Consider the following 19,403-nt stretch of genomic DNA (forward strand, 5'->3'; position numbering starts at 1 on the left):
CATCTTTAAGACTATTGTTTTAATGTCTGCATTTTAGATCTTCTCTCATTTTGAGAAAGTTTGATTTTTTTTCCTTTGAATGGACCATATTTTCCCATTTCTTGGTCCGACATGTAATTATCTTAAATCAAAAACTGAGCATTTGAATCGAATAATGTGATAGTTCTAGAAATAAGACTCCCATTCTTCCTCAGGGTTTGCTCTTTCTTTTGTTGTGGTGGTTTTGTTTTGACTTTTTTTTTTTTTTTTTTGAGACGCAGTTTCGCTCTTGTTACCCAGGCTGGAGTGCAATGGCGCGATCTCGGCTCACTGCAACCTCCGCCTCCTGGGTTCAGGCAATTCTCCTGCCTCAGCCTCCTGAGTAGCTGGGATTACAGGCACGCGCCACCATGTCCAGCTATTTTTTGTATTTTTAGTAGAGATGGGGTTTCACCATGTTGACCAGAATGGTCTCGATCTGTTGACCTCGTGATCCACCTGCCTCGGCCTCCCAAAGTGCTGGGATCACAGGTGTGAGCCACCATGCCCGGCCTTGTTTTGATTTTTGCAGGTCATCTCTGTGGTGAGGATAAGCCTGTGGTGTAAACTTAAGGTCTTCTCAGGTCTTTTTAGAACCTACATCGTCTTCTGGGCATGCACCAGGACTTCTTAATTTCCTCATACATGTGGTTGCTTTTGGATGTTCTAGTCTTTAACGTCTGGCTCTCAAAAGGGAAAAAAAGAAAAAGGAAGAAAAAGAAAAAGGTACTGACCTTTGACGTCTACTGGATGTCACTTCAGGTGTTGGGTGAAGGGCTTGCAACAATGTGACTGGGCTGCCTACCTCCACGTGTGCGTGTCTGTGATTATTTGCAGTAATCAAAACACAGATGCCTAATGTTGGTGGACAGGATTCTTATCACCTACGTTGGCCATGCGCAGGTTTTTTAAGAAACACGTGCACAGCTGCTGTCATAAAGCTAGGAGTTGAGGGAAGAGTAAGAGCCAAAATTAACAGCCATTTACATCCAAGCCTTCTGAAATTTGTGAACTTATATATAGACTCTAGAGTTCCAAAATATGTAAATCAAACTGATTCTGCCAATGCAATTGTTGTCTAGGTGGGGACACAGATCTCTGGGGCTTCCTACTCCAACATAATAATGTTTTTGATATTGTTTCATTATTTAAAAAAAAATAACTCTTCTAAATAATTATCTTTTAGAAACAGTGAAACAATATAAGAAAAAATGGTATATTAATCAGTGTAGTTACCTTCTTGGGGCCATTCATTTTCTTTTGTGAATCAATATTTCATTTACTGTCATTTTTCTTCTTTCTGCAGGAACTCCAGACAGTAATATTTGGGTTCATGTGTGTCTGATAGTGACAATAATTTGACCTTTTGTGTGTATATTCAGACTTTATTTAGACTTTATTCTACCTTTGTCTTTGAAATATTCTTTTCCTTATAAAGTTCTAGGTTAACAACTCTTTCCTTTCAGTCCATTTAGTGAATTGCGTATGTGCTATTCCACTTACATTGTTGCTGATGAGAAATCTGCTGCCATCCTTATGTCTGTACATTGGTAAACATTTCATTTTATCTGTTGGTTTCTAGGATTTCCTCTTTAATATTGGTTTTAAATAATTTGATTATGATTTAATTTTGAATAGTTATATTTATGTTTTTGAACTCTGGGGTTTTTGAACTCTTTAGATCTGTGGAGTACATAATTTAAACTTTTTAAAATTTTCACCTATTATTTCTTCAAATTCATTTTCTGCCCCTTTGCCCTGCATCTTTTTTATCAAATTATACATGTGTTAAGTAAGTTGATATTGCCACACGAACTACTTATGCTCTTTTATGCTTTCATTTTTCCCCTGCCAATTGCTGATCAGAAAGCTTTCCCTATTTTTAATAGATTTTTCTACTGTTTTATTTTGAATATTTATTTCTTTTTTCTTCAATTTCATGAATGTGTTTATTTTCAATATCTAATCTGACATTAATCTGATCCAATGTACTTTAATGTCAATCATTCATTATTTCTCTCCTACTAGTTTAACTGGGGTTATTTTTATATGTCTTCAATGTCTCTATTCCAATGTGAACACATAAAATACAGTTTCAATAACTATTTTACAGACATTGACTACTCATTCTAATACCTATGTCAGTCTTGGATCAGTTTCAAATAATGGGTTTTCTTCCTCATAACGGGTTGTGCTTTTCTGCCACTGCATGGATGACAGCTTTTCACTAATTAGTAGACATTCTAAATTTTACTTTGTTGAGTCATGAATACATATTTTTTATTTCTATAAATATTCTTGAGCCTTGTTCTGAAGCTGAGAAAACTTACTTAGAAAGTGTTTGATCTTCTTTTTTGCCCTTATTTTTAAAAAATTATTAGATGAGAAAAGAGAAGCACTTATTCTATTGCTGTTTCTATTAAGATCCCTCTGAGTACTCTATCCAATTTCTTGTAAATTATGGGCTTGTTGGTCTGCTTTAATAAATTTTTATTCAAATTACTTATCTCCTGTACAAATTATAATGTATTCTTTATACCGAGATTGTTTTGTCATTTTCTGCAATTTCTTCTTTTGCCTAAGTCAACAATCATTGCATTTACTTTAATATTGCTATTTCTGTTGTTATGTTTTCAAATACGAGTCTAATTTTTATGTTTTCACATACTTTTCTGAATATATTTAAGCTTTCTTCATTTGTGATTGGTACAGTTCTCTTCTCCTTTCTGATTACTTTGTGCAAATAACTATATTACCTCAAATGTTTTGACTTTCTTTATCTAGTTTTACTTTGCAGTATTTTTTATGGAGTTGGTCTGATTTTCCTATTCCTAACCATTTCATGGGCAAGTTCCTACTTTAAAATTACAGTCTTTCATCAATGTGGTTAAATATGTTTCACTAATAGATAAGGGTTATGTTGGTGGGAGTGGAAAATTTTCTCAGCTGGAACATTTTGATTTTTATTCCTTTTCTCCAGTTAAGGTAAATTTTTATGAAAATAATCTGACATTTTTATTCCTAGGTAGTTCATGGAGATTTTTTTTAGTTTAAAAATATCATCTTTTGTTGGTATAGTAAAATGCAACTTTTTAAAGAATAAGACATTATTTGTTGTTCTGTATTGTCTTTTCAATATAACTTTTTATTTTTGCTTATTGTCTTATCTTAAATGACAACTTTTCCTTCTTTAATTATCTCCTTTCCCTGCAGAAAAATGTTTTCTAGGGTTTCCACCTCCAGTCCAACTAATTTCCAAGTTTCATCCCTAGACCAGATGATAGGTAGTACCAACTTTCAGACGTTTGTTCACTAATTTCACTCTTAATGTGGGACTTTTTCTGAGGACATCTATGCCTGCACTTTGACTGTAGTTTATACAATCCTCCTGGATTCTCTCCTAAGCCTCCTGTTAGAAAGTGGCTAAGCATTGTCTCCCCAAAACCATATATGGACCTGAAACCTATGAAGGAAACTTTATATAAATAGGTTCTTTGCAGGTGTAATCATGTGAAGATGAAGTAAATTTGGATTTAGGGCCCATTTAGATAAGCTGATGTTTTTATAAGAAGAGGAAAATTGAACACAGGACCACAAGGGAGAACACCGTGTGAAGATGGAGGCAGAGACTGGAGGGTTTTATCTGCAAGTCAATCAATACCAAGGACGGCTGGCAACCATCAGAAGCTGGGAGAGAAACATGGAATGGATTTTCTCTTAAAGTCTCCAGTAAAAACTGACCTTGCCACAACCTTGATTTCAGCTATCTGGCCACTGAATTGTGAAAGAGTGAATTTCTGTTGGTTTAGGCCACTTCATTTATGGTGATTTGTTCTGCCAGCTCTAGAAAACAAATGTAACTCCTCTCCTTCACTCTTTATATCCATAAACTTGCTGCTGAAGCAGGAACTTGACTTACAGATCTATTGAAATATGTTTATTTCACAAATTAGAACAGTAGGTTCATGGAATTCTCTACCTCCTAGCAACAGTAAAGGTCTACAACATGTGAGATTATTTATTTGTATGGATTTGGAAAGTCTGAGCAGTTGAGGTTCACAGAGATACAGTTTACCTGGAGGTATTTCGTTTTTATTGCTCTTTTAAGAAGTATCCAAGGATGACCATAAAAAAAAAAAGAATTTTTCAAAGAGTAGAGTCAATGGCTAATGAAGATATCAGAACTGGAAACTATATTTAGGAGAAGATAATGCCCTAATCCAGATTTCCTACTATCAATTTAGATTTTTTTAATGTGTTCTAAGTTTCAGAATTTCTCTGAATCATTGACTACCATAAGCTTGTCATCTTCCTCTTTCATAAAATAAATGCTTACTCTAGCTGATCTATATATCTTCATTCTTGTGTCTTCGGATATAGTGAGAGGGTAATATTTTTATTATATCATTGTTGCTATTTGTATTATTTTAGACAATAGATTTCTAGATTATATGAACTATATTCAGACCTAAAGAGAGGGCAGAAAAATTCTGGACTTCAAACTGAATGTAATGGTTAGATAAGAATTTTGGAGTAACTTCTTTTGGAATTGCATTGCCTGTCAAGACTACAGAATGATAGATTTTCCTGCCCCAATTATCTGCTTTCTATAAAAAAGCAAATAATTCACATTATTTTCCATTGGCATGTTAATTATAGTACCTTACCCATTATAGGAAAAGAAAATGTCTGTACCACCTTAATTTTGAGCATAGCCATGTAATGTTTTCTGTCATTTGGATGTGAGCAGATGTAGTTAAGATATCTGAGTAGCAAACATAACTGGAAGTTTCTATCAGCTAACTTGCTTTTTTTTTTCCATCCTAGTAACAGGGATGTTGGAAATGGAAATTATTCCTTTAACAATAGTCCAAAAGGGAGAGACACAGCACGGAACAGCCGCCACAGACATAAAGCCTCTGATAAGTCGTGTTTTTTGCCACTGAAGTCTGAGAGCTGTTTGTTACCTTGGCATAGTAGTCTAATACAGCCTTCAGGAACTTAAAAAATGTAACAACAATTACAAAACCAAATGGTTTTAATGGCTGGAAGTGATTGGTGTGTGGGATGAAATAATGAAAATTCCTTCATCTTTCATAACTTTGCTGGAGTACCTTTTTTAATGTTAAAACATTAAGTTAAAAATAGAACATGTGCCTGCAATCATTTTAACATTTTTCTTTATCCTATTCTTATTTATAGTATCATCAATGTTTATCAGACGTTTAGCAAATTCATGTTCATTGTAATGTGACTTAGTAACCAATTGTATCATGATCTGGAGTTCCTTTTACGTTATTGAATGTGGTCTATCCTTGTATCATGCTCTGAGCAATAAAATACAAAGAAAATGAGCATATGTCAGATCTGAATTCAGGCCTTATATAGTATTGAACACCTCTGTGTGTTTCTTGAAATCTTGCCCCCTGTATAAGAAGCTCAGGATGGCCTGATGGAGGATGGCAGACAGGGTGGCCTGCTGGAGGATGGCAGACAGGGTGGCCTGCTGGAGGATGGCAGACAGGGTGCGGGAACCAGCTTACACTACTTGGGAGAGCCAGTTGTTCACATCTTTTTCCAAATCCCATTCAGTGACATCTCACTTGTGAATTGAAATTACTTCAAGGTTGAGTATACATCCATCTTTGTGGATCAAAATGTTTTTTTCTAAATATCATGTCTTCATGTTATCATCTTAGTTCAGTAAAGTTTTCAACATCTGAAGGCCCTGACTTTCTAAAATCTCTCTCTCTCTCTCTCTCTCTTTCTCTTTTGTTTCTTCTTGCAAATAGCTGCCTTTATCTGAGCTTGTCTGTTTCTTTCAATACCTTTCCTAAAGAACTTGAAACTGAAACAATATTCTGAAACTGAATATTCTGAAACTGAAACAATATTCTGTTTTCCAGTCTTGAGATCTAAATGTTTCTTAGGTGACCAATCCTAAATTATTTAAAACCACACTTTTAGGACATATTTTACCAGTGTAAATTTCACCAATTTTTAACTTCTAATACAAGTTTTATTTTTCTTTCTGCTGAATTTAAAAGCAAATCCCAATGCAATTTATTTTTCAAGGCAGCACTCTACTTTTGATACCATAAACAAGGGTTTATTCTGTATTGTCTTTCCTGAAGAATGTAACCTGATGTAAACTCCACCGTCTGCAGACATGTAAGTTGCTGTTGCTGTGGAAAGGAGACGTGGAAAGTTGTGCCTCACTTCTTAGAGGTTTTTATTCTAAAAATAAAAAAATTACGACTTTATATATGCCTGATGTAGTCAAAAATCCTACATTTTTGTTCAAGAAAGGGGAGAAGCGAAAATCTAAGAATACCATTAATCATTACCATCGTAATAGAAGGGCTAGTATACAAAATAGAAAGAATGCCGTGATTAAAGGAAGAAAAGTGTGACAGTTATTGAAGAAAGTGTTCATTAGCTTTCTAGTGCAGTGATATCTCATGCAGAGTGCAAGACTGGCTATGAAAAGACAGCCAGCTTTGAAGGCTGCCGCAGGGACAGTATCAATGGCTAGTCTTACCAAGAGCAGCAGGGACAAGAAAGAGAGAACTACAGCAGCTCCCATGTAATCACATGTCCCTTTTCATGTCAACAGAGGTAAAGACAACCTAGAATCACGAGAAGAGGAAGAGTAAAGGAACTGAAGCTTTCCTTCCACTCTTAAGGTCAATATCTGGCTAGATTTGGGGGAGATACGGAGGTGACCATTAAATGGACACGTTTGATTGATGCTTTGAGGTTGGTCAAATTTTTATTTATAACTGAAGTAACCAGAAAATTAGCAACATATTAGAGAAATGTACTTTAGGAAATTGAAAGAGGTCTTTAAAACTATGACTGAAGGTAGTGTTTGAACACAAATAAAATATATAGAGTCAGTTCTAATTATTTGTGGCATTCGTGTTCTAGAATGGTACCACAGACATTGAGTTAGCAAATACTGAACCATTGCTCCTCAGGAAAATACAGAATTAGGTTTCGGAAAGCCTCTGATCACAGCATTTTAATTAACTAATCAATGCTTAATAGTGTTTTATGTGTGTATTTTTAAAGACATCTTAGTTAATGTGTTAATGATTTATTAGCATTAAACCTTCAGCCAATAGCACTCTAATGTCAGGCCTGAAAGCAGCTTATGAAACATGTATTTTCTCATGAAGGTACATCACGATTTCTCATACCTAGGAACACTGGACATCACATTGGCTTTATGCTTGGAGGTTTTTTTTTTTTTCTTTTTTGAGAGGGAGTCTCACTCTGTCACCCAGGCTGGAGTGCAGTGGTGCAATCGTGGCTTATTGCAATCTCTGCCTCAGGGTTTAAGCGATTCTCCTGTCTCAGCCTCCCGAGTAGCTAGGAGTACAGGTGCCTGCTACCACACCTGGCTATTTTTTTTTTTTTGTTTGTATTTTTAGTAGAGACGGGATTTCACTGTGTTAACCTGGATGGTCTCTATCTCCTGACGTCCTGATCCTCCAGCCTCAGCCTCCCAAAGTGCTGGGATTAGAGATGTGAGCCACTGTGCTCTGCGGGAGGTCATTTTCAAACGCAGTATCAACAACAAAAAGCACCTTGTAACTGAAATGACCAGAAAGTTAGAAATGCGTGTACAATTATACAGCTGTGGTAATGAACGAAGGCTTAAATATATGGCTCAAGTTGGTGTCTGGATACAAATAAAATAGATATACTTAAGATGTAAATATGTAAATATTAAATGTATACAATGTGTTAAAAAATGCGGCACCAAATAGACTGGAAAAAAGAAAACCCCACAACATTTATTTGCAGTATGTGACTAAAACAACAAAGTGGAACGCCTCCTGGTCTGATGTAGGCGGGGATCATGTACATGGGGCAACTTGAATATTTTGCTACTCTGTGCATGCCTATGAATAATCACAAACATATTGGGTACCATTGATCTTTGACAAATTTTAGAGTAGGGTTCAGAATAATAAATGTTTTTTTAGCTGAGTGTGAAACGGGAATTTGTTAACCACATGAGTATATGCTAAAGGTCAATCTAGCGAGACAATATTATATAGAAAGACAGAGAAGCAGAAATGAATGGCATAGATTGAGGGTTGTAAGAGTTCTGACATGCAGGGAAGGGAAAAATCATACATGGTGAGTGTGCCACATTAAAACTTTTGTCTAGGAATAAATGAGATGCCATCAGATTGTTTTGAGCAGAGAAATAGAGTTGATTTTACGTATACTCTTACTTTAGATAAGACTATACGTAAAGTTCCCTTTTTAAATTCCCTCTGGAAAAACTCTCAAGGATACACTAAAGGGATATGACAGAAGAAAGGAAGATCGAGGCTTCCAGTTTGTAGGTGAGAAATTTTGAGTCCTCTTTGATTCCAAGATTTGATGGCATAGAGTCCAAGACTCTAAGAAATCCTGTGAGAGAGGAGCAAAAAGATAATTCTGTGGCTGAAGTCGGGACTTCTAACTTGAAGTCTGAGATGAGCAACATTGAAAAAAAATTTAATGAAAGTTTAATAAATAATATATGTATATGTTTCAAAAATAGAAAAAAAGTTTCACATCATGCGTTTTAAACATACGGAGGGGTAGAAATGACATCAATTGGTCTCAGAAGTCCATTCTTAATTTTACTTCACTGTTAGAAGTGTTTTGTTAATATCTAAAGGAAAACCTCCATCTATTAATTTTATCACAGTGATTTGTTTTAGTACAAAAAGGATTACGGAAGACTACCAGAAAACCAAAACAAACAGTAAAATAAATTAATAAAATACAGCTTTTGTTTGAATTTCACAGTTGTTTCTGATTGTTTCCAAAGCTTTGGGGGTTTTAACAAACTCACCTGAAACAGTTCTACAGTCCCATGAAGTAGGGGCAGGCATTATCATCTCTGTATTACAGCTGGGAACCTTGAGGCACAAAGCTATTTAAGTGATATGTCCAAGGTCACTGAGCAGGTCACTGGTGAAGCCAAAAATAGAATCCAAATTCATCAGCCAGTTCTTTGTTCAGAAGACCATATTTGGTCTTTTATTACTCTGAAGAGAAACTTTAGCTTTATATTAGAGCCTTTTTTTTCTTATACACCAACCTAAAAAAAGTCAACATTTAAAAAGACCATTGAAAGGATGAGTATTAAATCAAATCAGATTTCATGCTTGAGATTTTCAAGTTACTCCTAGAAAAGTGTTTTCTTTTTCTTGTTTAACAGAAAAATATGCTTAGTAGTTTTTCATTGTTATTATCCCAATTCATAAAACTTTTCACCCTCCCTTAAATATTTAATGGCTCTATTTAACAATGGATATGTTCTGGTTTCTGCACAAGGAAATGCAAGCCATAGTAATTGGCTTTGCCTTCAGACAGCTGAGTCAGCAAGAAATCTAGCAGCCTGTAGAAACCTTTTTATTTGCTATCAGTTTTTCAAAGTTTCAAGCCATTGAAATATATTGAAAAAATATGGGAGGCAACTAAACCATGAAAATTAACCTTACATCTGCTTTATACGACTCTTGAACCTCTAGATTTGTAATTCCTTATCTGTGGCTGCTCAAACAATTTTCTGGTTCATAATGCTGTTAGTGCAATGGTAGGAAAGGAAAGTGGATTATAGTTTCCAGTACATATTTGTCTAAAAGTGCTTGTATTTCTCCAGCCATGAAAATAATCTTTTTCCCCTCTTGTGAAAATGTTTGACAACTAGAAATTCTACTTTTTAAGCTTCCTATTTACACATGTGGATATTATGAAAAATAACTGTATAAAGTACAAATTTATTAAATCATGTTAAAGCAATATGTGTTCACATACACTAAATAGGATCACATGTTTATCTTTATGTGTATATATATATGTATATATATATACACACACATATATACACAAATACACAGATAAGAGCTCATATATATATATGTTTGTATATACTATATAGTAATTTAAAAGTGAGTGCTATTAAAATATAATGATAGATAACATTTATGGAGCAATTACCTTAGGCACTCTATGAAAGCATTTACATAAAATATTTTATTTATTCTCGTCACATTATGAAGTGACTATTACTATAATTTTATCCATTTACTTAATGAGTAGATTGAGACATTAAGAACATAAGTCACTTGCCCAGAGTTGCATAGCTTCTATGTGGAAGAACAGAAATATAAGTACAGGCAGTCTGTCTTCTCTACGATGTGTAGTAACAGGAATCATTTATGGACATATGAGTATAATAAAACATACAATCTAGAACTTTAATAAAAACTAAATTCATAAACGGAGATCCAGAGAAAATAAATATCTTTCACAAGTTCTACAGTTAGCCAGTTTCCAATCCTGTAGTATGACTCAGGCAGTATTCCATTATAACTCTCTTGGAGTTAGTGTCAATGGATGATGTCAAAAGTTGCAAACCAGTCAAAACTGATCTTTTATGGCAATTATGCAATAGATACCTATATTAGTCCATTCTCACACTGCTACAAAGAACTACCTGAGACTGGGTAATGTATAAGGAAAGGAGGTTGAATTGACTCGCACTTCCGAAGGCTATACAGGAAGCATAGCTGGGAGGCCTGTGGAAACTTACCATCATGGCAGAAGGTGAAAGGAGAGTCAGCACTTCTTCAGGTGGCAGGGAGAGAAAGAGAGAGAGAGAGAGAGAGAGAGAACAAAGGGGGAGGTGCTACACACTTTTAAACCACCGGATACCCTGAGAACTCTGTATTATAAGAACAGCCAGGGAGAAGTCTGCCCCCATGATCCAGTTACCTCTCACCAGGTCCCTCCCCCAACATGGGGAATTTGATATAAGATTTGGAAGATTTGGATGGGGACACAAAGCCAAACAAATATCCAATTTTCCTCATAAAATATTTTGCTAACATGACATTTTTCAGCAGAGATCTTTAAAAGCTTAGGTAGAGAAAATATTTTTCATTTGTTGAATTTTCTATTGATATGTACGTTAACAATTCTTTTGCCATGTTTAGTACCTTCATATTTCCTAGTGATTGGTATTCAACAACATTTTTGCCACTCCCATTTACTAGTCAAACTGATTTTTTTCTAAATGTGAATCAAATGCCTCTTGTTGGATCTGTGCAATGCTACATGCAATGGAATGTCTTAGTATTTATCTCAGAAGAACTTTTTGCTGGATTTGACACTCTGGATTATTCTTCCCTTCTTCACTCTTCTTTAAATTTGTCTCTCTCTTATTCTGATTCATCTTGTAACTTTTTAACTCTGCCTCCTTTCATTTCTTTGTGAGAAGTTTTTTTAACAAATGTTGATTTTTCTCAATGTTTATTCAGGCTGTAGACTTCTATTTTTCTTACTGTGTAAATAGAGGATGATCACATCTCCTATAATACATGTATTTGGATAACCGTATGCAACTGTGTGTGTGTGCACCTGTGCATATGCATGTGTACATAGGCGTATACAAGAGAGAAAGCCAGTAAGTTTCAGATTCTATTTGTCTACTACACCTTCTCAACTCAACTACAGATGATAGCAAGTACAAACACCTAATCTCAGTGGTCAGAGACAACCCGATAGGGACAAACGTCTAAGCCGAGAGATGAAGCCTGAGAAGGATCCAATTATGTGAATATATTTGGAATTATTTTGTTTAAGTTTTATGTATTAATAACTATACTCAAATGCTACCATGTTAATGGAATTTTCTGCTAAATAATAGGTCACAAAAAGAATAGATTCGAAAACATATTTGGTCAATTTTACTTTCTAGAATCATCTGACTTGCCCATTTTGTTTAAGTTTTATGTATTAATAACTATACTCAAATGCTACCATGTTAATGGAATTTTCTGCTAAATAATAGGTCACAAAAAGAATAGATTCGAAAACATATTTGGTCAGTTTTACTTTCTAGAATCATCTGACTTGCCCACTTAATACTTTGGCTTTCTTGCTACACATTAAACTATTCAATGTCTTCTTAATTCTCCGGGGAAGGATATCCATGTTTTCCTTTCTCGAATATAACTTTTTTTCTTGTTTGTGAGTTTCAACACATCGTGCTGATAAGGTGTTCATTTCTTTGCAGCTCCTCTAGGCATTTTAAACATCTTGGTTTGGATTCATGTCTTATCTGACCTTCAGCTGATGACTTTTATCCTGTATCACTCCTGACATCTCTTTTCTTCCTTCACTCTGCAAATCTGTATGTGGAATGACCAGACTCTTTCCATTTTGTCTATCCTTCTGTGAATCTGACGGATCCCTGCAGAATGCTTTCCTTATACACTTAGAGGAGGTGATTCTGGCTCCCTCTATGGTTTGCAGCTTTCTCTCTGTCTTTCCCAAATTCTCCTTTTCGTCTATTTAGTTACCACAGGTGCATATCATTATTCCTCCTTCTAGACATATGCATAAATGAAGAATACAAAATATTTTTTCTTCTACCAATCTTTAGACAGGAATCTCATAGAGCCCCTGTCCATGTATTCAAAGTGATGGCTCACTTTCCATGAAAAGGGAACTCTCTGAAATGTCAACCAGCCTTGTTTTCCGATCTTCATCGCACAGTAATCAATGGGGATGAATAGAGTTGACAGATTCCATTCTCTAAGTTGTACCTCTCAATTATTTTGATGGTTTGTATCTCTCTCATCAAGTGCTTAAGGCTCTATAGCATCAGCTTAAGCCATGCTTTTAGAAGAGTGGGTGAAATCATCAACATCTTGTTCCATTTTGATCAGGTGAAGGATAACTCATCAGAAAGGAACTAGCAGTTTCAAAGACTCTAAAGTAGGAAATTCACTTGAAAATGTAATAAAGACGCTGACTGAATGTTTTATGTCTAAGTGCTTATGGTGTTCAAGCCCTCCCACTTTCCTTTATCTTCTACTTCACAGTTGGTCAAGCTGATCACAAAGACTGGGTGCTCTCTTCTTTGGCAAGGGCAGGAATTTCAAACCATGCAAGCCCCAGTTATGCATGAGAACCCTCACCCTAGACTCATCTGCTAATCACAATAAATATGAAGCCAATCTCCTTTCTTGTCTCTCAAGCCACTGTTTTTGGACCTGTGTGGGAGGTTGCCCTGCCTGCTATAGAAATCTCCATTATGTTAGTTATAAAATTTTCATAATCTGTTGGTGTAGATGTGGCATTATCAGTCACAAACCTGAACCAAAGTTTAGGTGCATGGAGATCCATCCAAATTCTATGGGGTGTGAGGAGGATGTCCAGACAATGGCCAGTATTATGGTAATGTGAAGGGGGGTGGTCACTCTTCTAGTGCTTGCTAATTGATTCTGTTGTCTGCTGGCAAGTATGCACTTGGAGCTGTTGACTGATGGCTAGTTTAAGCTTTGAGCCCTGCTGTTCTATGCATAAGTTATTCCGATAAATTTTGTTTATTTGTTTGTATTTTTGGTTTTTTCAAGTTAACATTTTTTTCAATGTTATTTTTTGTTTGTTTGTCTACTTTAAGTCCTGGGATGTAAGTATAGAATGTGAGTTTGTATAGGTACAGCAAACCACCACGGCACATAAGTATAAATGTGCGGTGATGGTTTGCTGCACCTATCAACCCATCATCTAGGTTTTAAGCCCCACATACATTAGCTGCTTGTCCTCAGCTCTCCCTCCCCTGACGCCCCACCCCTCGTCTGGCCCAGTGTGTGATGCTCCCCTCGCTTTGTCCATGTGTTCTCATTATTCAACTCCCATTTATGATTTGAGACTCTCTGGATGAAGAAACTTATAAATGTGAGGAGGATATAGAAAACCCCCTCAAATTATATCTGGTAACCACCTAAAAACAAAAACGGAAACAAAGGTCTACAATTTTGTCCAATTCAAAATCTGAAACTTACTAAAATAATTTCTACAACAAATAGATAAAAGGGTGCTGATTAAATTTTATGCCTCTATAATGAAGGTTTTCAATTAACTTTATAATCTGATTAAATTCACCAATTGGCAAATATTCAGGACCTTTATAAACACTAAAGCTCAAATTTCAGTTGTTACCCGGAAATCTCACTATTTCAAAGTAAAGTATCTCTTTACTCTTAGAAGAGCTACCAAATATAAAACAGAGGAAACATAGGTATGCTTCACTTTTACCATCAGAAATATCACTTTTGTAAACTCCCCACAGGCATAGTAAGCATAAACCTAAAATGTCCCAGGATGATCGTAAATGCTCACAATTAACCAGTAGTAAATTAAATAGTATTTGGCATTTACAATCAGATTTACAAAATGAGACCTCTTCAACCTTATTCCTCAGTTTCCTAGATTTTGGGCTTGGGAAACAGATGATTGGGCAATGGATTTAACAACGTCATTGTTTAAAACTCGGTCTCTGGCCCTCATCAATACTCACAAGCTCAGGATGATGAAAGGGGAAGCACAGAAACAGGCCATTGATGGAAGAGCTGAGGTCAGTAAGGGTAAGAGAGATTTTGTCTTTACTCTCTTGATTAATCTTTTAGCATTATTATTTCAACCATAGAGAGCCTCACCCTTGCTCCATTAGTAATAGTTCCAGGAAGTTTAGTTTGGAGAAGGCATGGATTGGTGAGAATAATATTTTAGGTAGCAAGTGAGAGCTGAAGGAGAAGAATGAAAATACCCAGAATATTAGGAAAGTGAAGGATTCTCTGTTTGAATTTATCTGTACAAAGAGTAATTCCTGAATGAGGGGCCTCAGGCTGTTATTAAGTTGTCCTCTGCCTAAAGGCAGATCAGAGCATTTGGTTCAGCTATGTTTTTGTTCAGCAGTCCTATCTGGGATCAAACTTTCTTTATAATAAAGCATTTGAGACTCAGTTTGATGAATTTAAAGTGAAAAACATTTACTTAAGAAATACAGTGCTAACAGGTATGTACAAAAAAAAATTGCCTATGGAGTAAGATTAAGATAAGTTAATGCATTCTTAATGCATTAAATGCCTTAGTGCATTCTTCAATTTATTCATAATTTAATAGCATTTGAATGAATTTTATGCAAACTTTTTCCTACTTTTAAAAATCTTTATTGACATTTTCCAAATTATGCATATCATCCAAAACTGTATAAAATTTTATATTTCAGAGAAATGTAATGCAGATGATGAAAGTTTTTCATGATTATTGAATCCATCATTTTTCAGCCTGGATTCAAACCCAAGTCCAATTAGGGTGACTACCCTAATATAAAATGCAAAATTTTATATTACCAAGAATGTATGCTCTTGAGTAAAAAGGAAGAAAGAGTAGTAATGCTACCTTTTAAAAACTTACGAAAGAGGTAATTTTATTTTAGTTCTGTTCTGTAAATCTATTTTAAGTGAGCATAGATTTTATTATGTTTATTGTCCGTTTCAAAGATTTAAAGACTACAATATTAAGTGATCTTTCTAAAGTAACTATTTTTAATAAGTATTAATAATAGAACAAATAAAGATCATTTTTTCCTAAATATGTGTTTAATTTTACAGATAATGTTTCTCAAATAGAGAATCTTATTAATTTTGTTTTTGTGTCCTTAAAAGAAAATATGCACATGATTTGGTTGTTACTAAAAAAATAATTAATTAATGTCTACTCTGTTTTCATGCCAGTACAAAAAAAAAAAAAAAAAGAATATGTGAGGACAGAGGGAGAATATTTAGTAAAATGGTGTGATGAACTATGATCCATATTCTCAAAGTACTTTTAAGTTTTTCCCCTATTTTCCCAGGAATGCTAGATATTCACAGATAGCGTGAATACTTCTGTGTAGCCACTATATTTTAATAAAATATTATTTTCCATTTTTGTGATATGCCTGTGGATGTTGTAAAAGACAGAGATTATTTATTTCTTCTTTTTTAGCCCTAATGCTAACTTTGGACCTGCTAAATGGTGGGATCAGCAAACATTTGATAGATAAGTGTTTCCTTAATATGAACCAGGAACCTGTAAAGTGAAAACACATAGAAGTGTGTGAGAAAGAGGAAATTAATTACATGGAGTTTTGTCTTAAAAGCATTATTACATTTATCTCTTTTGATAAGGTATAAACATGATATCTAAGTCATCTTGAGTTAGAGAAGCCTCCCCTGTTCCATAAGTGTGATGTTAGTTTTGAATGTGCATTGAGAAACAGTGGCATTTGAGAAAAAAAGAAATTACCTTACTACCAGTAATTTCAGCAGAAATTGTCGTGTGGTTGGGAAAATATTAATATGAAGACACTGCATCCAGCTTCTAAAGAATAACCGGATATATTCATGAATGGAAGGATTTGGTAACATACACGAGGACAGATATAAAACTACATGACCAATGAATATTACACACATGTACATGAATCAAATAAACAAACGATAAAAGACAAATTAAAACAATCTTTACTTTTTGTTGCAAACTAATTAATTAGACTAATAATCAAGGCTCTCTGTCTATTGATTCTGTGTGACCTATATATTATTTTACTAATTAAACACTTTCTTTTATCTAAGTCAGTCTCCAGACTACTTAGAACAGACTGAAGACATTGCATACATGTCCATGTGTTCATCAATATATTAGCAGTATACAATGACTATTTACTCTGTCAGATGATATTTTAGTCTCTGAGGTAATACTGATGTACAAGATAGAGTTCTAACGCACGTGAAATTCACAGTTCAGGAGGGGAATCAAAATGTTTTTCAAAAATTATACAGATATGTTCCTAACTGTGATTTTGTTTTTCAGAACGCCATGAGATTTTAAGTAAATAGAACCCATTTCATTTGGGATTGATTTAGGTTTCAGCAAAGGCCTTCCAGAAGAAGAGACATTAAGCAAAAACCTGAAGTATGAACCTGGTTTAGATAGGTGACATTGAAGAGAATGTGAGTGACAGTCTGGAGATGAGGATAATCTGAGCACATTCAACAGAATGAATGCTGAAGCAGCTCAATTACAATGAAGGTAGGGTGAGATGCTTTGAAAGGACCTCCGAGAGGTGGGTGGCAAATAGATCACACAGGGTGATGAAGGGTATGCAAAGCATTTCTTTATTGTAAGCCTTGAACAATTCTCTGGCCACTGCCTGGAATGCTTTCCTTTGCTCCTCTGTCTGTGGTAACTCTCCATATCCTTTAATTCCTACTACTTTTAACTTAATCATAGTGAATAACACTTATTATGTGCTTATCATATGCCAACTTCAGTGTGAGTTGTTTCATATATAGCATCTAATTTATTTTCCACCTGTATTATACACAGGATATTTACTCTTCTTCACAAGAAAGTGATGTGTAGAGAGATTCAGTATATTATTGAAGATTATACGTGGCAGAGTCAGGTTAAGAATCCAGCCTGTCTAATCCAAAGATTGTTTAGCCAGTAAGTCATACTAACTCTTTTAAAATAAATTTCATTCCACTAATTTCTACTCTCATTCTTTTAAAAAATCTAATCAAAACTGTTTTATTTTTAGTTTTTCAAACATTTATTGACATATGTGGCCACAGTTTAACCCAGAACCTGGAATTCAGTTCTGCCATGAAGGCATTATAAAGAATACTTAGACCGGACAACTTTTCCTAATATAGAGAGCTAGGTTCACAGAGGGCATTCGGTTAATATTTTGAGAGTCAGTGTCTCAGTGATCGAATTTGAGCCTAATTTGTTGTTCAGCTTTGCTGTGACCATCCGGGGCCACAGGGTGCCTGAGTCCCTTCAGACTAAGCTAGGCCACAAAAAGCAGTACATGTTTGTTCTAAATTTACCAAAATTCACTGTTCCTCCAGGGACTCCACTACACCTCTCAATGAGGAGAAGACAGACCCAAGGGTGTGTAATAACCTTAAGCATCCATAGAACTCAGAATTCTAAGCACTGTGTTCTCTTTCTAGCATGCCCAAATACTCAATAATAATGTCAATTAATTATATACCCATTTATGAATTGAGATAATAATGTTTTTTGTTCAAACTTGCTAAAAAGTTACAGATAATTTTGGTGAAAGCTCCATGCTCTAGTTTGGTTATCATTATTATCAAGGGTGAATCTATCATCTGTTCACAAATTCTTTAACAGAAGAGCTCTTGCAAATTAAAAATCATATGAGAGTAAAGAAAGAACTTATCCATTAAATAATGATATCTGGAGACTCATGAATTAAGATTTCCCTTCAGTTCTTAAAATGATTTAGAAGCAAGAAAGCCTGATTAACAGAAACATACGATGTATATTTTCCTGTCTATTATCATTGGTATTGTGTGAACCTAAGGAAGAAAATCCATAGTTGAACCAAAAGCACAGTTCTCTGAACTAATATGATGATAATTTATGTCAGATGAAGAATATTTAAGAGAAGATACTTTAACATTCTGTGTCCCGCAAACAGGTCTTTCATTAAATATAAAATAAGTATTTTCCAGGGAATTGGTTCTGTGCACCACTGATACATAGTTATTTAAAAATTGATTTATTTGTAGTGTATTTCTAGACATATTTTGGGCTTCTGAATTTCTTTCATCTTTTATATGGAAGTGTTTACTTACTTTTTAACTTACAACTCCTATAATATATTTATATTTAAATATCAGAGTAATAGTATTGTAGCCTTCTTTCATGAAGAAAACTAAAAATACAAACACTTTAAAAATTGTTGTAATTTGTGAGAGCATTATGTTAGTAACATATTGAAATTGTTGTTCTCTGCATTGTATTAGGGTTACAGTGACACAAGTTTGCTGTTCTGAACCACTAAATTGCCTTGCCTGCAGCTATAACATGTAACAGTTTCAGGAATGAAAGGGGTACACATACCTGACTGGTTATTGTTGCCTATGTATTTGTGCAATGAGATAGACTTTTTAGGGCTTGGTTGGCTATTTGAATGATGGATATGGTTCCCCTGATATGGCCATTGTATCATTCATTGTTCCTTGGAAAGTTGCATTTGTGTATAACTTTTCTAAATCTAGCTTGGGTGGGTAACTTTCCTCTGTCCTCTTTGTGCTGTACTCTTTCCCCTCTATCTAGAGAAACAAGGTCAAGGCATGTTCTCTGATGCTTGTTCATTAACAGCTCTGTGGGTGATGCTCCTAGAGAGGTCTGATGTGTTGTATGATGTTCTCACACAAACTATGTTAATTTCTAATCAGTGATTATGAGTTTTAATTGTGTTGAGGTAGCTAGAGGTTTGTTAAATGGACCGTACTTCAAAATGGTAAGTTGAAGCAGTAAATGTTAAAACCAAGGAATCCTCCAACTTCTTGCACCTAATTTTTTGCATGTTAATTCCTGAAAAGACAATAAGAAAGCTAGTGGATTAATGTAGTATTTATGTAAGGCTGCCAATGTAAATATAATTCTGTGATTTAATTTTGTTAGTGGTATGACATTTTATATTTTATATATAT

Source organism: Callithrix jacchus, chromosome 21, assembly GCF_049354715.1.
Source record: "Callithrix jacchus isolate 240 chromosome 21, calJac240_pri, whole genome shotgun sequence".
NCBI lineage: Eukaryota > Metazoa > Chordata > Mammalia > Primates > Cebidae > Callithrix > Callithrix jacchus.